Source organism: Pleurodeles waltl, chromosome 9 (assembly GCF_031143425.1).
Source record: "Pleurodeles waltl isolate 20211129_DDA chromosome 9, aPleWal1.hap1.20221129, whole genome shotgun sequence".
NCBI classification, from domain to species: domain Eukaryota; kingdom Metazoa; phylum Chordata; class Amphibia; order Caudata; family Salamandridae; genus Pleurodeles; species Pleurodeles waltl.
In genome coordinates, this window is record NC_090448.1 from 696,948,293 (window position 1) to 696,969,118 (window position 20,826).

The 20,826-nt window shown below is 47.8% G+C and overlaps 1 long non-coding RNA gene across 2 annotated transcripts in view; it reads right to left on the minus strand.

Annotated features, from left to right (window-relative positions):
* LOC138259863 (uncharacterized) overlaps nucleotides 1-10,285 on the minus strand; it is a 407,800-nt gene extending 397,515 nt beyond the window's left edge. For both annotated transcript variants that reach the window (XR_011198768.1, XR_011198769.1), the window contains exon 1: nucleotides 10,160-10,285. This is a non-coding gene — a long non-coding RNA (uncharacterized lncRNA). The remainder of the gene's footprint in view (nucleotides 1-10,159) is intronic.
* Nucleotides 10,286-20,826: the final 10,541 nt, after the last annotated feature.

Genomic DNA, 20,826 nt, shown 5'->3' on the forward strand with positions numbered 1-20,826 from the left:
TACTCATCCGTGAGGGTCTCAAGGCGCTGGGGAGGAGGGGCCTCATCCGAAGAGCCATGTCTTGAGGTTCTTCCTGAAGATGGTGAGCGAAGGGCTTTGTCTGAGGTGCAGGGTGAGGTTGTTCCAGCTCTTCATTCCGTGGTGGTTTTGCAGATGCAAGGGATGGTGACCAGGGCCATCTGGGCAGAGCAGAGGGATCTGGCGGGGTGTGGAAGGAGACACAGTAGTTCAGGTAGGCTGGTCCAGCATTGTGTATGGCATTGTATGTGTGGGTGAGAAGCTTGAAGGTGTTGGGGGATTTGTTCTCGGCGAGCGAGGTTCAGAATGAGTCTGGCGGAGGTGTTCTGGATAAGTTGTAGTTTTTTGATGTTCTTGGTTGAGGTGCCGGCGTAGAGGGCATTGCCGTAATCAAGCTTGCTAGTGACTAAGGCGTGGGTGATTGTCCTGCAACAGTCTGTTGGGATCCATCTGAAGATCTTCCGAAGTTTGCAGACTGTATGCCAGCAGGAGGAGGCAGCAGAATTTACCTGGCGGGTCATGGATAGGGAGGTTTCAAGGATTATTCCTAAATTGCGGGCATGCTCAGTAGGTGTGGGGGGGCGCTGAGGGATGTGGGCCACCAGGAGTCGTACCAAGCTGAGGTGGCGTTTACGAAGATGATGAGGTCAGTATTGTCTGAGTTGAGCTTGAGGAAGTTTTCTCTCATCCATGTGGTGGCGGCTTCCATTCCTGAGTGGAAGTTCCTTTTGGCCGTGTCAGAGTCTTCGGTGAGGGAAATGATGAGTTGAGTCATATGACACGATGTTCATACCATGGCTTCTGATGATGTCAGCGAGAGGGGCTATGTATATGTTGAACAGTGTGGGACTCGGTGAAGATCCTGGGGGACTCTGCAGTTGACTCCTGAGGGTCTGGAAGTGTAGGGCGGGAGTCTGACCCTCTGTGTCCTCCCAGAGAGGAAGGAGTGGATCCATTCCAGGGCTGTTCCGCGGATTCCTATGTCGTGGAGTCTGGTGCGCAGAGTGCTGTGGGAGACCATGTCGAATGCTGCTGAGAGGTCGAGGAGTGTGAGTGCTGCAATGTGCCGTGGTCTAGGAGTAATCTGATGTCGTTGGTGGCTGCCAGGAGGGTTGTCTTTGTGCTGTGGTTACTGTGGAAGCCAGCCTGGGCGCTGTCCAGGGAGTTGTTGTGGTCTTGATGAAATTCCGTAGTTGTACATTGATTGCTTTCTCCAGTATTTTGGCAGGGTAACATAGCAGCGAGATGGGCTGGAACCTTTTTTTATTCTGATGGGTCGGCCAAAGGTTTCTTTAGGAGAGGGTGCATTCCGGCGTGTTTCCAGTCCTCGGGGAAGGTGCCCGTGTTGATGGAGCAGTTGACTGTGTTTCGGCGCTCAGTGCGATGGATGCACTGGCTCTGATGTATATGTGGTGCGGGCAGGGGTTTTAGAGGGCTCCGGAGTGGGTGCTGTTCACAATGTTGACTATTTCCTATGTGGTAAGCATAGACCAGCTGTGGATAGTCTGAGTGGGTTATGGGAGGGAGGGGGGGTCGGTCACAGGTTCCGGGGCCAGGATTTTCCAGGAGGAAGTTGTTGTAGATGTCCTGGATCTTGTGATGGAAACAAAGAAGGCAAGTTTGTCACAGAGGTCCTGTGACGGGTGAATGCTGGTGGCTTCAGATGGGGGATCTGTGAACTCGCTGAAGACTGAGAAGAGTTCCTTAGATTTGTGCGCAGAGGAGTTGATGCTTTCCCGGAGAACGTCCTTCCTAGCGTTGATTTTTAATCAGTCGGCGGCGGTTGCTGCTCTGAATGCGGCGAGGTCTTCTCTGGTTTGGCTGCTCCTCCATTTTTTCTCTAAACGTTTCCTGGGGTTCAGTGGTGAACCAACTGGGTTTCTTGGGTACGCGTTTGGCTGATGTCAGTGGGAGAGGGGCTAGAGTGTCAATGCATTCTGTGATCCATGCACTAAGATTGTGCACTGCTGTGTTGGCGTCGTCGTCAGGAGGGATTTGGCGAGAGATGAGGTGAGTTGCTTGTTGGCGATTTCATTCCATTTCCTGTGAGGGGGTCCTGGAGGTACGGGTGCAGCTGCTGGGTGTGGTGATTGTGAAGTGTATGCAGTGGTGGTCGGTCCAGTCTGGAGTGGAGATGGCCTCAATGGTGATCCAGTTGCCTGAGGTGAAGATGGGGGTCCAGTGCGTGTCCTGCGATGTATGTGGGTGCAGAGACCAGCTGTCTGAGGCCGAGGATGGCGAGGTTGTCGAGTAGAGCGTTGGTGTTTGGGTCGGTGCGGTCCTCAAGGTGGAAACTGAGGTCGCCGAGGAGGAGGAGGTCGACTGGCGCCAGAGCCTGGGGGGGTAGCGATGTCTACGATGTCATCTATGAAAGCTCGGCAAGGGCTGGGTGGTCTGTACACCAGAGTGCCATTGATGGTAAAGTTGTGGCTGGAGAGGGCCAGGAACTGAAGGTGTTCCATGGTGGTGCAGTGTTCTTCTGGGATGGCATTGACACGTAGTGAGGACTTGTGTACGATGGCGAGTATTCCACTAGGGCGGGAGGGCCGGTCCCTCCTTAGGATGCTGTAATAGTTGAGAATGACTATGGTGATGTCCGTACCCGAGGTGGGGTTGGTCCAGGTGTTGGTAAACAGACAATGTCCAGGCGGAGGTGTTAATCAGATCCCAGAGTTTGGTGGCGTGTTTTTGGAGGGAGCAGATGAGGAGGAGCAGGCAGCTGATGTTGTTGTGGAGGTTGTTGGTATTTTTGTGTGCGGGGAGTAACCCCGGCTTGTTGAGGCTGGCGCTGAAGTTGCAGTTCCAGCAGGTGAAAGGTCCGTGGGTGTCCTTGGGGGAGATGATGCAGCAGATGCTGAGACATCTGGTGTTGAGGCGGAGGAGGGTCTCAGCGTCAGAGTGGAGGCAGTCCAGGGGATGGTTTGACGGAGATCTGGGGTTCCTTGTGCTGGGTGCGGTCCAGGTGCAGACAGCTTGCCTTTGGTGCGCCTTTGACGCGCCAGTGGCGCGCTGCCGCACTGCGGCAGCCGTTAAGAAGGGTGGGAAAGGTGCTTCACAGGGGGGAGAGGGGCAGGGGAAAGAAGGGAGAATGGAAAAAGAATAACGGAGAAACAAGAGAAAAATGGACAGAAAAAGCAAGAGTGAAAGAGCGACACAGAGAAGGAGATACTTACATGTGATGGCCACTAGACCACCAGGGATGAGGCGCAGGAATGAGCCTGTGGGTGGAGGAGGGCTTCGAACTGAGTTAGGAGGTTTGCAGTTCATTTCAGCAAAAGGCAGAGGCGGCAACAGCAGCAGCCAGAGGAACGGGGAAGACAGCAGACGCTGACCAGGTCAGTACAGTTGACCTCTCACAGCACTGCGGCCGCCATTAAGAAGGGGAGGGGGGCAGGGGGATCTGTCAGGTGGAAGGGTGGGAAAGGTGCTTCATGGGGCAAGGGGGCAGAGGAAAGAGGGGAGAATGGAAAAGGAATAAAGGGGAAACAAGAGAAAAAAGGCAATATAGGCATAAAAATCAAGAGTAAAAGAGCGACAGAGAGAAGATACTTACATGTGATGGCCACTAGACCACCAGGGATGAGGCGCAAGGATGAACCTGCAGGTGGAGGAGGGCCGTGAACTGAGTCAGGAGACTTAGTTCTTTTCAGCAAAAGGCAGAGGCAGTAGCAGCCAGAGGAGCTGGGGAGGGCAGCAGACCCTGACCAGGAGGTCAGTGCAGTTGCCCTCTCATAGCCCTGCGGCCGCCATTAAGAAGGTTGCAGGTGGTGCATCAAAATTTTCCCCACGCAGCTCCTTGTGCATGAATTTCAGTCCTTGTTCTACCAGTTTCACCTTTCAAGGACCCAGGTACTGGATAGGGCACCACTTGGCAGGGCAGGAGTCTCAGCAGAGAGTCCAGATGCTGGCAGGGGAAGTTGTTAATGGCCCTGTGATTTCAAAACAGAAGGCAAGCTCAGTCCAAGCCCTTGGAGATTCTTCACAAGCAGAAATATACCACAAACACCAGTCTTTGTCCCCTTTCAGGCAGAAGCAGCAACTGCAGGCCAACCCAGCAAAGCACAGTCACAGGCAAAAGGGCAGATCTTTTCCTCCAGCTCTTCTCCTTGGCAGAGGTTCCTCTCGGTTCCAGAAGTAATCTGAAAGTCTGGTATTTTGAGTCCACTACCTCATACCCTTTTCTGGCACAACCAGTGCTGTAGGCCCACTAGTAGCATTTGATTTGCAGGCCCTGGGCACCTCTAAGGCACTTTACTAGGGGCTTACTAGTAAATCAAATGTGCCAATCATGGAAAAGGCAATTACACATACATTTCACACAGGGAGCACTTCCACTTGCACTTTAGTACTGGTCAGCAGTGGTAAAGTGCCCAAAGTAACAAAACCCACAAAAACAGACTCCAGCACTCAGTCAAAGCATGGGAAGCAGAGGCAAAAAAAACAAGGGAGACCACGCCAAGGATGCCAGGTCTATGTACTCTGCAGGAGTAGCACCAACATTTTGGCAATACTCCTGCAGACTACATCAATAAAAAATTAAGCTTTTGCCCCCTACCCTGCGCCATGGTGCATCGTATTTTAAATACGGCGCACACATTGTGGTGATGGGGGGGGGAGGGCAAAAGAAAAGTAGCACTGAACTGTGTGCAGCGCCACTTTTCTTAAATAAGCCCCTAGCACTGCCTTAGTATCATTTATTTATTTTTTACACTAAGGGGTGCTAACCAGTCCCCCGCACAATACTTACAAAGTGGCGCATTGAACCACTTTGTAACTCCTTACACCACATTATACCTGTGCCAGGTATTGTTGTGTAGCCATTTTAGTTATAGCTCCATGCACATTAGTTTAACACACTAGGCTGCTGTGCACTTTAACCTAGATATATTTTATTCGGCTTCGCATTGTAATTTTTACAATAACCAGTTTTACGGTCTTGTTTTATTTTTCATCTATCTAACCGTTTTTGCTTAGCCCAGCACTGTGTTCTCAAACAAGACATTCTTGATCACTCTGTGCTTCATTCAAGGCTATAGTTTGGTACATTGCCGGTGAACGTGGTAGAAGTTTAGTCTCCAAAATTCGTAGAAAAATACACATCCTTACGTAGGGACATTTTCTCAGAACATCAGTTGTGTTATTATTAAAACACTTCTTAGTCCCATTACACATTAAGAGTGAGATTCCAGCCAGGGAACCAAGACTGTAAGCTGATTACTGAATGCTTTGCTACAGATGCTAACGCAGACCACAGGCCTTTGCTCAGGTATGAGGGTTGATGTCTTCCCAGGGGAACCTGAAAGGCAGAATTAGAGCTTAACATGCTGTGCTCAGATTATGACTTAGATAGGAAATAGTCCATCGATCCTAGTGACAATATCATAGCGTTATTCTTATGCTTCACTCTCCTCGTCACCGTTTGAATACTGTCATGTTGTGCCGTCCTGGTTATTGCAGCTCACGCTTTGCTATCTAAGATGCAGTAGTTTTATTAAACCAAATTATTGAAACAAATACTGCTTCTGTTTGTCATTTATATATGAAACTAAATTGTGAATGAAAGAACCGGATGCGACCTGGGTGACCACGACTTCCCTGAGAAGCCTAATATGTCATACGCTCGGCTGCCCAATCATTCCTATCCTTTTGTAGAGATGAGGCACTGCTAGTTAGCCAGAGCAAAACCCGGATTTAGAGCGACAGGTGTCACCCACAGTGGGTCAGACTTTGTCTCCCACACCTTGGACGATCTGCTCAAAATCCAGTAGTCTCATTAGAATAATGAGAGTCTACGCAACAGTATAATGTATGCAAGTGGGACGATCCCCCGCTAGGAGCAGTAAAATTTACAAGATTTCACTGCGCCACTGTAGCATCATTTTTTAAAGTCTGCTTAGGGCAGGCATTAAAGTGACGCTAGTGCATTAGCCCATTGGCCTCCATGTGCTTTGCTGGACTGGTGCCAAAATTTTTGGCACTAGTCCCGCAAAGCGCCACCATAGCATCAAAGATTCTGACGCTATTGTCCTAACGTGCGCCACGGTGCACTGTATTGTACAACACTACAATGGTGTTGTTAGGGGGTGCAGGGTGACACAAGGAAACTGGTGCATTGGAGTCAATGCACCAATTCCTTTAAAATATCCCCCTTAATTGGTTTTTTTTTTTGCAGTTTTATATAATGCAGACTTGACCCAGAGGTACTGGAGTGCTTTACATGGGTATCAGTTACGTTACACAAGAACACATTCCTTGTGAGCTATAGGCATGGGGAAATTAAGGTGCAGATCTAAGAGCCCCTCGCACCTCCTTGCGCCACATTAGCATCATTTATTTTACGCTAATGTGGCCCGAGACCAAAATCGCAGTGTCAAATTTACAAAGTGGCACCACTTTGTAACCCTTTGTGCTACATTATGCCTGCACTAGGCATAATGTATGTAAAGGAGGCATTCCTCCGTTAGTGGGGCTGAAAAAATGGCGCAAAGAAATCTAAGAGATTTCCTTGCATCATTTTTTCAGCACTTTTAACGCCTGCTCAGAGCAGACTTTAAAAGGAGGCTCTCATTGGTTTCAATGGGCCTCTGGGTCCTTTGCTGGATTAGCATCAAAATTGTTGACGCTAATCCTGCAAAGTGCCGAACTAGCGTCAATAATTCTGACGTTAGTTCCCCAACTACCACCATGCTGCACTGTATTATAAATACGATGCACACATGGTGGCGCTAGGGGGTGCTGGAAAAGTGGTGCTGCACTAGATGCAGCGCCGCTTTTCACAAATCTGCACCTAACTGATTTGCCCAAAATAATTGGATGTCAAGCTGATGCTGAAGCTTGAACCTGGTTCCCGAGTTGCAAAGTCTGCAGCTCTGGCCGTAACACCACAATTTCTCCCCTGAGTGCAAAATATAATCAAGTGATCAACTGGATTAAAAAAAACAAGAAGATAGCAAATAATTTAAAATTGCTTTGTCGCTATTTGAGAACTCAGAAAATATGTCCTCATTTTAGTTTTTTAGAGCAGAAAACCATAACTTCTATAGGAATAAGACCCTCTTATTTTTATAATTTCTAAAGGAAATTCTTTAGGCATTACAGTTTTGATTACATCAAGATGACATCAGGCATGCCACATCTTTCTAATAAATATAGAATGTTAGCAATATAATTGTTTATTAAAATACTGTGGGGAGGCAGATGTCAGGCACGGACTCTGATAATTGAGGGGAGGGAGGAGGGTGCAGAGGCAACAAGTTGATCATGTTGGGCAGGGGAGGGACAGTGGCAGCACAAGGGACCATGGGGGGTAGGGTTAAGAGGGGCAGGGGCAACAGAACAACCATGCAGGACAGGAAAGAGAGGCTGTGGCAATATAATAGAACACTGAGGGCAGAAGGAAGAGGCAGTACAACCACACATGCCAGCAGACCTGATTCACGCAGGAGACTCCTGATTTTGTTAAGCCCAAAAAGGGCTTTATTTTATCTGTTTCCTGCTTAAAATCTCCTCTTTTTCAATGTACACCAGGTTTTATTTTAAATATCTCCTTCTTACTAAGTTCAAAATGTTGGCAAGTATTGAACGTTGGAGAACTGAGGACAGGAGGAATGGGGTAGAGACATGAACTCGGATAAGAGAGTGCAAGAGGGAGATGGGCAGGTGCACAAAAATGACCTTACAGGACAGGTGTCATGGGTTGCAGCAGCATAATACACCACATAAGGCAAGCGGGACAGCAGTGCAGCACAACGGACCATGGGAAGCAATAGGGAGGGGACAGGGCCGTGCACATGGCAACTGAGAGCAGAGGGGAAAGAGACAAGTGCAGCAAGCTGACCATACCAGACAGACAAGAGGAATGGTTGTAGCATAGCAGACTGTGAAGGGTAGGAGGGAGGGGGCAGGGACACAATGGACCAGACAATGTATGAAGGAGGAGATAGGGGCCTGCACATGGGAAAAGGAGTCAGGGGGCAAGGGGGCAGGGCTGAAGCATCAAGCTGACCATGGAGGGCAACAGTGAGACTATAATGGCATACACACAGACAACAGAGGGAAGGTGGGGGTGGTCAGGGGCAGCAAGCTGGCCACACAGGGCAGGTGGCAGGGGCTGTGGCAGCACAGAAGGCCATGCATGGCAAACAGGAGGGTTAGTGTCAGCATAATAGCCATGGGGGAGCAAGAGGGAGGGGGCAGGGGCATGCACAAAGGACCATGGAGGAAAGAAGGGATGGATATGGGCTGGGCGCAGGCAAGAGAGGGCAGGGAAGGAGCTTTACAACAGACCACGCGGGTAGGCAGGAGGAGCAGTTGCAGCACAACAAAGCATGGAGGGCAGAAGGGAGTGGCAGCAAAATGGACCATAGGGGACAGGAGGGAGGGGATAGGGGAATGGAACTCGGACAGGCAGGGTGGAGGTGCAAGGACAGGCAGTAGTCATCTGACTATGCTAGGCAGGTGGTAGAGGCAGTGGCAGCTCAACAGAACACTCAAGAGTAGTCAGGAGGGGCAGTGGGAGGTTCATGGAACATGGTGAGCAAAAAAGGGAGCAGGGGCAAGCACACAGACATTGGAGGGCTGGGTAAAGGAGGGTAGGAGGAGGGGGAACAAGCTAAGCACAGAGGCTAACTTGTGGGGTGCAAGTTATAGTTACCTTAGGGAATGAGTTATAGTTACTTGAAATAACTAACTATAACTGCTTAATTTCTGTGGTTTTGTACGTTTGAAATGAGAGCTTAACTATAAGTCCTGGTAACCTTTGGTTTTTTGTTTTAAAGAATTGCTATTTTTCTAAATTCTATCCCCTATCTATAACTTCCCTGTAACTTTAGTTTTTTTCTGTGAGTATACATATAAATATATATTTATATACGCAGAGAGAGAGGATACAGATAAAATTGAGTATTATCGTATAGCTTTATGCAGAGAATTACGGCTATTAGTGCATCACAGTTTTAAACTTTACAGGTTTGCAAAGTGTAAAGCTGCCAACGTCTTTTTTCCACTTAAAAAGGGCCCATGGAGGCAGCGAGAACATTTCTTCTACTGCATCCTACTGCACTCCACACATGAATTCCCAGCTAGGAAATTTAGCAGCAGGGAAAGCGAAGTATGGAGGGTGAGAGTGGTGGTTGTTGTGATAAAAATGCTACAATTGGACACATGTGAACAGTCCTTTAAATGAAAATATAGAAGTGCAGCTACTCACTATTTAGAGTACTTCTTGCTCCTGATAAGTGGCGGTACCCTCCCATTAACGGTACTGCAGCAGTTCTGAGAAGTGCAGGTACTCTCATTTTCAAATTCAAGAAGTGCAAGTACTCAGTGCCGGACAGAATCTGTGCATTAAAAGTACTGCATGTGAGCATCTAAAGTATCAGCACCGGAAACTCTTCGTTGTTTTTGGCTGTTCCACACTCAGGCCCACCGCTACATTTTCATAACTCTCCCATACTGGAGCCCAGCATTATCTGCAAGCCAAATTATTTTGGAATAGTAGGTCTTTTGTAACGCTTTTCCCCCATTGGGGTTCTCTGCTCTACTAAAGGAGTACAAGTTCGAATTGTTTTTCATAAATTAGCACATTTGAGACTAAGCAGTCCAAAGAATAGCTACATTTTTTTCTTGCCCAATCTTAGTACATTTTCGTGGCTAGACGCAGACGTACTGTTAACCCGTCGCTCTCCTCTTTTTCAGCTGTCGAGCAACGCCGATCATGATAAAATGGACAACCCGTTATTGTTCTAACTCAGTCTTTAATTTTTATTTTTCAAATGTTTTCTGTTGGTTTAACTGTAATAACGCTCAAAACCTTGAACTACATTTGAAAACTGCTCGCTTTGCTAAATCAGTTTGAAAGTGCGTGACTCGTTCTTCCTGTCTTATGTATGTCTATTCACCACGACCACACCCAAACATCAAGATAGCAGATATTACCGCTAAAGCAACATCAACATATATAGGGTCTTTCTCTCACCCCTCACCCCCGCGTACCCTGCGAGGGCGGGGCTTAGACTTTAAATCTGGGACGGGCCACACAGCGTGTTCTTGTAAGTGACCTTGTGGAGATTCGTGAAGGGGGGGGGAGGGAGGGGGTATATTCCAGGCCTACCGGTATCCCATCCAGTGTTCCTGCACTTACCCTCCATCTGCCTTGGCCTTTGGGTAACTTCTCCCCCACGGGAGTGCGGCATTCCTGAATGTGGGACTGCGAGACCAGGTCTTCCAGAGGTCCTTTCACTCCGTGGTATCCAAGCACCGCGCTTCCGTCCGTATGCTTAGAGGCGGGGCTTATTGTTTAAATCTTCGTGTCAAGTTTGCACAGTGTTTCCTATGGCAGAGTTGTGTTTATCGTTTGTAACGCAGCTGTGAGATAAGATCTGATGATACTTGCTGTTTCTCCCAGTCCCGGCGAGGAGTTTATTTACAGTAAATAGCCGAAGGGCAGGGAACACAAATTATTTTGGGAAAACCGCCCAGCTGGGAGCAAACGCCAGACGGGCATGCGAGGTAGGCCACATCATCATAAACAGTCTTGATGTGTCCCTTATAATATCAGACTGTGGCTAAAGGAAATCCTCCCACGAAGGAAAAAACGTAAAGAGGGTCTTTTTGACATCGGTTTTTCACTTAAGCCTTGTTGAATTAGGTTTTTAGATGAGGCTGATTTCCAAATTTTTTTTTTACATTATAATTCCATTATTGAGAAGTGTTGAGCCTTAAGTCTTCTTGCATGGTGATTGTTCAGCTATGCCCTGACGTAGGAAAGACAGGACTCCTGCCTACCACCCCAATGGCCAGCAAGTGTCCCCTGGGCATGGCCATTGTACTCTGTGCCATATACGGGCCCCCAAGGTAGGACTGACTGTAGGAGGCTGGCCTGTAGTGGGTACCAGAGGTACTTAGACCTTGTGCCAGGTCCAGTTATCCCTTATTAGTGCAGAAGAGGTGTTTCTAGCAGCTTAGGCTGATAGAAGGTAGCTATGGCAAAGCAGCTTAGGCTGAACTAGGAGACATGTAAAGCTCCTACTATACCACTGGTATCCTATGCACAATATCATAAGAAAACACAATACACAGAGTTACTAAAAATAAAGGTACTTTATTTTTATGACAATATGCCAAAAATATCTCAGTGGGTACCCTCAGTATGAGGATAAGTTATATACACAAGATATATGTACACAAACCAAAATTATGAAGTAATAGCAAGAAAAGTAATGCAAACAGTGTAGAATTACAATAGATTGCAATAGGAGCACATAGATATAGCGGCAACACAAACCATATACTCCAAAAGTGGAATGCGAACCACGAATGGACCCCAAACCTATGTGAGCTTGTAGAGGGTCGCTGGGACTGTAAGAAAACAGTGAGGGTTAGAAAAATAGCCCACCCCAAGACCCTGAAAGGTAGGTGTAAAGTGCACCTACTATCCCCAGAGAGCACAGAAGTCGTGATAGGGGGATCCTGCAGGAAGAACAAACACCAGCAATGCAACAACAGTGGATTTCCGGACCTGAGTACCTGTAAGACAAGGGGACCAAGTCCAATAGCCGCGACAGTGTCGAGAGTGGGCAGGAGCCCAGGAAATGCTAGCTGAGGGTGTAAGGAAGCTGCCACCGGATGGAAGAAGCTTGGAGTTCTGCAAGAAAGAAGAGAGCTAGGGACTTCTCCTTTGGAAGACGGATGTCCCACGTCGCGATGAAGCTTGCAGAGGTGTTCCCACGCAGAAAGACCGCAAACAAGCCTTGCTAGCTGCAAGGGTCGCAGTAGAGGTTTTTGGGTGCTGCTGTGGCCCAGGAGGGACCAGGATGTCGCCACTTGGAGGAGGAGACAGAGGGGTCACCCAGCAACTCAGGGAGCCCTCACAGAAACAGGCAGCACCCGCAAAAATACCTGAACAGGCACTTGGAAGGAAAGTGAACCGGAGTCCACGCGAAGTCACAAAAGGGAGTCCCCTGATGCCAGAGGACAACTCAGAAGGTTGTGCACTGCAGGATAGAGTGTCGGGGACCCAGGCTTGGCTGTGCACGAAGGAAATCCTGGAAGAGTGCACAAGAGCCGGAGCAGCTGCAAATCACGCGGTACCCAGCAATGCAGTCTAGCGTGGGAAGCCAAGGACTTACCTCCACCAAACTTGGACTGAAGAGTCACTGGACTGTTGGAGTCACTCGGACAGAGTTGCTGAGTTCCAGGGACCACGCTCGTCAGGCTGAGAGGGGACCCAGAGGACCAGTGATGCAGTCTTTTGGTGCCTGCGTTAGCAGGGGGAAGATTCCGTCGACCCACGGGAGATTTCTTCAGAGCTCCTGGTGCAGGGAGGAGGCAGGCTACCCCCAGAGCATGCACCACCTGGAAACAGTAGAGAAAGCCGTCAAGATGAGGCAATACAAGGTTGCTAGTAGTCGTCTTGCTACTTTGTTGTGGTTTTGCAGGCGTCCTGAGCAGTCAGCGGTCGATCCTTTGGCAGAAGGTGAAGAGGGAGATGCAGAGGAACTCTAGTGAGCTCTTGCATTCGTTATCTAAAGAATTCCCCAAAGCAGAGACCCTAAATAGCCAGAAAAGGAGGTTTGGCTACCAAGGAAGGAGGATTGGCTACCAAGAGAGGTAAGAGCCTATCAGAAGGAGCCTCTGATGTCACCTGCTGGCACTGGCCACTCAGAGCAGTCCAGTGTGCCCCCAACACCTCTGTTTCCAAGATGGCAGAGGTCTGGGACACACTGGAGGAGCTCTGGGCACCTCCCCTGGGAGGTGCAGGTCAGGGGAGTGGTCACTCCCCTTTCCTTTGTCCAGTTTCGCACTAGAGCAGGGCTGGGGGATCCCTGAACCGGTGTAGACTGGCTTATGCAGATATGGGCAGCATCTGTACCCATCAAAGCATTTCCAGAGGCTCGGGGAGGCTACTCCTCCCCACCCCTCACACCTATTTCCAAAGGGAGAGGGTGTTACACCCTCTCTCAGAGGATCCCCTTTGTTCTGCCTTCCTGTGCCAGGGCTGCCTGGACCCCAGGAGGGCAGAAACCTGTCTGAGGGGTTGGCAGCAGCAGCAGCTGCAGTGGAGACCCCGGAAAGGCAGTTTGGCAGTACCCGGGTACCATGCTAGAGACCCGGGGGATCATGGAATTGTCCCCCCAATGCCAGAATGGCATTGGGGTGACAATTCCATGATCTTAGACATGTTACATGGCCATGTTCAGAGTTACCATTGTGACGCTATACATAGGTAGTGACCTATGTATAGTGCACGCGTGTAATGGTGTCCCTGCACTCACAAAGTCCGGGGAATTTGCCCTGAACGATGTGGAGGCACCTTGGCTAGTGCTGTGGTTCTAAAAATTCTGGACCCATGTAATTTACTTTGCCACAGCAGTACGATTTTAGTATCAAAAGACCGATAATGACTAGTACACTAAGCATGAGCATTTTCGCTCAATTCCAGCAGCGTTTTCACCTCGAAATCGCCATTTTCGTCCTGCACTCGTGGCTCCCATTTTATACACGGCAGCCATTTTTAAAAGTTGCCCTCACATAGGCTTATAATACAGTCAGATTTGATTCCAAGGACACGTACACCTTGACTGACTTTTCTCTGACCTGGGCAAGCTGGAACCATTGCCTCAGGCCAAACCTGTTTGGTCAGTCCCTTTCCCAGTGGCTGAATCAGATAGCATCAAGGCACACCATGCCATAAAACCCTTATTATCGCTCACACACCCTGCCTAATCTTGCTCACACCTGCACCTGCTCTTTTCTTCTTCTTACTTTACGAGGGGGAGGTGCCCGTTTTTATTGGGGTCCACACTTATCTGATGTAAAATACTAGGCCTTGCCGGGTAATTTATTATGGGTTGGATGACATGAAATATGAGGTTTCATCATGACACTGTTTTTTCCTTTGTAGTGAAAACATGTGAATGACCAACCAAAATGTTAAGAATGTTTGCCTGAAGCTTAAAAAACTGTATATAAGGAAACCTGACTTTGCATTGAAACACAGTCTCCTGAGAACATACAAACCGTGCTGTTGTACTTCTAGGACGCTTGTTACTTGGCTGCAGCCAATAAATAAGATCTTTGACTTCACCTAGAAGACTCTGAGTTTCTGTGGTCTGAATCAGGAAAGTACCCGAGGTCTTTGGGTGTACCCTGGCACCGCTGGGTTACCGGATCAGTACCGGTTCTGAAAAACCCAGTACCTCAGTGCCAGGGTGCCCACACACTAAGCAACTTTGCACCCAACCTTCACCAGGTGAAGGTTAGACATATAGGTGACTGATAAGTTACTTAAGTGCAGTGGTAAATGGCTGTGAAATAACGTGGACGTTATTTCACTCAGGCTGCACTGGCAGGCCTGTTTAAGAATTGTCAGAGCTCCCTATGGGTGGCAAAAGAAATGCTGTAACCCATAGGGATCTCCTGGAACCCCAATACCCTGGGTACCTTAGTACCATGTACTAGGGAATTATATGGGTGTACCAGTATGCCAATGTGAATTGGTAAATTTAGTCACTAGCTTGTTAGTGACAAATATGGAAAGCAGAGAGAGCATAACCACTGAGGTTCTGGTTAGCAGGGCCTCAGTGAAAAAGTTAGGCATCACACAGGGAACACATACAGGGCACATACTTATGAGCACTGGGGCCCTGCCTGGCAGGGTCCCAGTGACACATAGACTAAAATAACATATATACAGTGAAATATCGGGGTAACATGCCAGGCAAGATGGTACTTTCCTACACCGACGATGACAATTTTTTTTTTTAAATCCAAAATACTTACCTGGACTTAACTGGGATGGGGTCCGCCATTCTCTGGTGTCCCTCTGGTGGGGGTGTTCCTGGGGCTTTGGGAAGGCACCTGTGGACCCATTCCATGGTGTCTGACCATGGAAATGGCTCCACAGGTCCCCTAACTCCTGGTCTGACCCAGGCGTTAAATAATGGTGCTAAGCAAGTTTTGACCATTATTTAGCCCCGCCTCCAACCCGTGTGTCATTTTAGCAAGGGGTGATAAATATGGAGCTATGGGGATAGCACCATTTTTTGGATGGGAACACCTACCTCGCATCTCATTGATGCAAGGTAGGATCACTCATCCAAAAAATTATGCAAACTCCTATTTTTTTACATTAGATGTTACTAACGTCAAAATATAAATATGGAGTTGAGTTTACACCGAATTTGTGTAAAAAAATGACACAAATTTGACACAAAAAGAGTATAACTATAACCCTAAATACATTATTCAGTTATGAGAGCCAGTGGGTGTTGTTTTAGCGGGTGGTGTGTTTTTAAGTAACATGTATCCATAGGAGTGGGGAATTTGTGTCAGATCTTTCTGATGTTCAGCTAACCGCAAGACTACTTTTATTTCATATTTAGGTTTTGTTTACCTTTTTAGGTAGAAAATCACTGAACAAAGGCCCTTGGTTCAACTACACCATGTGTTTTAATTATTTTAAAGTACTGCCATGCTCGACTGGTCACAGGACACTCTAGTGAGGAAATCATTTTCTAGGCATCATTGTGCCAGAATTAATTATACTAATTCACTATTATGACGTCATTCCTAAGATGAGCAGATCTATCAGTTTGTATGCCATTGAAAGAATGTAGACTGTTAGATGCCCTGTATGCCTTATTTTAATACGTATCCGGGTTTTAAAAGCATGTGATAGTCTGAAAAGATGGTTCCCTTCTGTGATTATAACAAGCTGGCTCCGATTTGATTGTGGTATACGGAAATGACGAGTCATCCCAAAATTATTTTTTGTTTGTTTTTGGTATGTATTTCCTGTATAAAATGCTAGAATTACCCACCAGAATGAACACTAAATATGAATTGTGAAAAAAGAAATCAGAGGAAATACTTTATTTTTTAAGATGCAACATAAAGGCTTCATTTGCTTACTATATTAATAATGAATGGTGTCATATACTGCTAAAACCCATAGGTCACTACTGCACAATAGTGCATTGTAATGTTGTTGGAAAATGGCCTCTCTAAAGGGTCACCCCAAACTTTTTGCCTTTCTCCTCTTCTTTTTCTGACCTCATTTTTGCTGGCTTTAGGACTCTGGACACTTTACCACTGCTAACCAGTGCTAAACTGAATGTGCTCTCTCCCCAAAAACATGGTAACATTGGCTCATACCCAATTGGCATATTTAATTTACTTGTAAGTCCCTAGTAAAGTGCACTACATGTGCCCAGGACCTGTAAATTAAATGCTTCTAGTGGACCTGCAGCACTGATTGTATCTCCCACATAAGAAGCCTTTTAACCATGTCTCAGGCCTGCAATTGCAAGGGCTGTGTGTGGAGTTTCACTGCCACTTCGACTTGGCATTTAAAGTTACTTGCCAAGCCTTAAACTCCACTTTTTCTACATATGCCACCCCTAAGGTAGGCCCTAGGCAACCCAAGGGGCAGGGTGCTATGTAGGTAAAAGGTAGGATATGTAATTATGTGTTTTACATGTCCTGGTAGTGAAAAACTCTGAAATTTATTTTTACGCTACTGTGAGGCCTGCTCCTCTCATAGACTAGCATTAGAACTGCCCTCATATACTCTTAAGTGGTAGATTCTGATCTGGAAGGAGTAGCCAAGTCTTGTTTGGTATTGCCAGACTGGTAGTAGAAAATCCTGCTTACTGGTGAAGTTGGATTTAATATTACTATTTTAAAAATGGCCATTTTAGAATGTGCAAAAACAACAGATGATGGATGGGATGCAGAGCAAATCAAACATAGACCCTCAGTCACAGATCTGGGTTTAATCTATCAGTTGTTTTTGCTTGCCATGCGATTCCAGTTTGGACCCAGCCATATGCAAATCAGTCTTAACCCTGTTCCCCCTGGGAACAGTCCATCACGAACTGCCAGGCCAGGTTCTCCTTGAACCAGAAAAAAGCATCCTTGGTTCGGTTTCAGGGTATCACCCTTCACCAGCCAGGCTAATTTGAATCTGGTGGCATGGCAAGTACGGGACCCACGTCTGGGCATACCCTTCCCACTTGGGGTGAAAAATGCAAAACCAACAGATGATGGACGGAATGCAGAGCAAATCAAACATTCACCCTCAGTCACAGATCTGAGTTTAGTCCATCAGTTTTTTTTGTTGCTTGCCATGCCATTCCAGACTGGACCCAGCCATATGCAAATCAGCCTTGACCCTGTTCCCCATGGGAACAGTCCAGCCTAAACTGCCAGGCTAGGTCCTCTCTGGACTGGAAAAAAGCATTCTGGGGCCAATTTTGGGGTATCATCCCTCAAAAGCCAGGCTAGCTTAAATCCAGTTGGTTGCACAGTGAACAAGGGACCTACATCTGGCCACACTTTAGCAACACAAAAAGATGATGGACCGAGTCCTGAACCCTTTCAAATACTCACCTCAGTCACAGACTTATGTTTAGTCCATCAGTCTTATTCTCAAAATGCCACCCCAGTCTGGACTCCGCCATTAGCAAAGCAATCTTCTCCCTGCTCCCCATGGGAACAGTCCAGTCTGAACTGCCAGTCAGGTCCTCCCTAGAACAGAAACAAGCATCTTGGGAGCGGTTTTCTGGTATCGCCCCTCATCAGCAAGGTTAGCTTTAATCAAGTAGTACAGTGAGCAACCAGACCACTTAGAGTGACTTTAGCAACACAAAAGGGTGATGGATGCAGTGCTGAAACTTCACCTAACACTCACTCACACATCAGGGTTTAATCAATTCTACTTTTGCCATACCATGCCAGATGGACCGAGCAATATACAAATCAGTCTTGTCGCTGCTCCCCATGGGAACAGTCCAACCCGAACTGCCAGGTCAGGTCATCCCTGGACCAGAAACAAGCATCCTGATACCTATTTTGGGGGTTTGCCCCCACATCAGCCAGTCCAGCTTGAATACAGTGTCAAAGTGAGCAAGGGGCCCACATCTGGGAATACCCTGGCCACTTTGGGTGACTTTAGCCAGTCAAAAGGATGATGGACAGTGCTGAAACCTTTCAAACGCTCACCCAGAGTCACAGATGTGGGTTTAATCCATCGTTCATTTTGCTCACAATGCCACCCCATTTTGGACCCAGCCATATTTAAAGCAGTCTTTTCCCTGCTGCCCAGGGGAACAGTCTAGTCCGAACTGCCATTCCAGGTCCTCCTTGGACCAGAAACAAGCATACTGGGACCAGTTTCAGGGTATCACCCCTCATCAGCTAGGGTAGCTTGAATCCAGTGGTATAAAGAACAAAGGACTCATATCTGGGCATACCGTGAGCACTTACGGCAACTTTAGAAACATGAAAGGATGATGGACGGAGTGCTGAAACTTTTCAAACATTCAACTCCAGTCACAGATCTGGGTTTAATCGATCATTCTTCTTCTCACCATGCCACCGACGTTTTGACCCATCCATGTACAAATCAGTCTTGATCCTACTCTCCATGGGAACAGTCCAATGTGAACTGCCAGGCCAGGTTCTCCCTTTACCGGAAACAAGCATCCTGCGACTATGCCACCTCTGTTTGGACGCAGCCAATGCAAATCAGTCTTGACCCTGCCCCCTATGGGAACAGGAAGAGTCTAGCCCGAACTGTCAGGCCAGGTCCTCCCTGGACTGGAAACAAGTATCCTGGGACCGGTTTCAGGCTATCACCCTGCCTCAGCCAGGCTAGCTTGAATCCAGTGGCACAGTTAGCAAAGCCTCCTTCATCTGGGCATACCCTGGCCACTTAGGGCAACATAAAAGGATGATGGACAGAGTGCTGAAACGTTTTAAATATTCACCCCCCAGTTACAGATCTGGGTTTAATCCATCATTCTTTTGCTCACCATGCCACCCCAGTTTGGATGATGGACGGAGAGTTGATACTTTTCAAACACCCCCAGTCACAGATCTGGGTTTATCCATCATTCTTTTGCTCACCATGGCACCCCAGTTTGGACCCAGCCATATGCAAATCAGTCTTGATCCTGCTCCTATGGGAATACTCTAGCCCAAACTGGCAGGTCCTCCCTGGACCAGAAACAAGCATCCTGAGACAGGTTTCGGGCTATCATCCCTCATCATCCAGGCTAGCTTGAATCCAGTGGCACAGTTAGCAAAGTCTCCTACATCTGGGCATACCCTGGACACTTAGGGCAACTGTAGCAACACAAAAGGATGATGGACAGAGTGCTGAAACATTTTAAATATTCACCCCCAGTCACAGATCTGGGTTTAATCCATCATTCTTTTGCTCACCATACCATCCCAGTTTGGACCCTGCCATATGCAGTCAGTCTTGACCCAGCTCCCCATGGGAACAGCCCATCCCAAAGTGCCAAGCCAGATCCTCTCTGAGCTGGAAACAAGCATCTTAGGACCGGTTTCGGGGCATTTCCCCTCATCATCCAGGCTAGCTTGAATGCAGTGGCTCAGTGAGCAGGGGACCAACATCTGGGCATACCTTGGCCACTTAGGGTGACTTTAGCAACACAAAAAGGTGATGGATGGAGTGCTGAAACTATTCAAACACTCATCCCCAGTCACAGATCTGGGTTTATCCACTGTTCTTTTGTTCACCATGCCACAACCGTTTGGACCCAGCCATATGCAAATCAGTCTTGATCCTGTTCCCCCTGGGAAAATTCCAGCACGAAATGCCAGGCTAGGTCATCCCTGGAATGGAAACAAGCATCCTGAAACCGGTTTTGGAGTATCACCCCTCATCAGCCATGCTAACTTGAATCCAGTAGCACGGTGAGCAAGGGACCCACATCTGGGAATACACTGGCCACTAAGTGTGACTAGCAACACATAATGATGGTTAGGGTGCTAAAACTTTCCACAAACTCACCCTTTCTCATAGATTGGGGTTTAATCCATTGCTCTTTTGCTCTCCATCCCACCCCAGTTTGGATCCAGCCATATGAAAATCAATCTTCACTCTGCTGCCCATGGGAACAGTCTACCCTGAACTGCCAGAACAGGCCCTCCCTGGACCATAAACAGGCATACTGCGACCGGTTTCAGAGAATCACCCTTCCTCAGCCAGGCTAACTTGAATCCAGTGGCACACTGAGGAAGGGACCTACGTTTGGGCATTCCCTGGACACTCATCACAACTTTAGCAACCCCAGTCACAGTTCTGGGTTTACTCCATCATTCTTTTGCTCATCAAGCCACCCCAGTTTGGATGCAGCTATAAGCAAATCAGCCTTGGCCCTCTCCCCATGGGAACAGTCAAGCCCAAACTGCCAAGCCAGGTCCTCTCTACACTGGAAACAAGCATCCTGGGACCAATTTTGGGGTATCATCCCTCAGCAGCTAGGCTAGCTTGAATCCAGTCGCACAGTCAGCATGGAACCCACATCTGGAATACCCTGGCCACTTTAGCAACACAAAAAGACGATGGACCGAGTGCTGAAACCTTTGACACACTCACCCCAGTCACAGATCTAGGTTTAATCCATCTTTCTTTTTCTCAAAATGCCACCCCAGTTTGGACTTTGCCATATGCAAAACAGTCTTGTCCATGCCCCTCAGGGGAACAGTCCAATCCGAACTGCCAGTACAAGTTGTCCCTAGATCGCCAACAAACGTCTTGGGACTGGTTTTGGGGTATCACCCCTCATCAGTGAGAGTAGCTTGAATAAAGTGGTACAGTGAGTAACAGTCCCATGTCTGGGCATACCCTGGCCACTTAGGGTGACTTTAGCAACACTAAAGGGTGATGGATGGAATGCTGAAACTTTACCAAACACCCTCCCTCAGTCATAGATCTTGGTTTATTCCATTGTACTTTTGCTCACCATACCACGCCAGTTTGGACTGAGCAATATG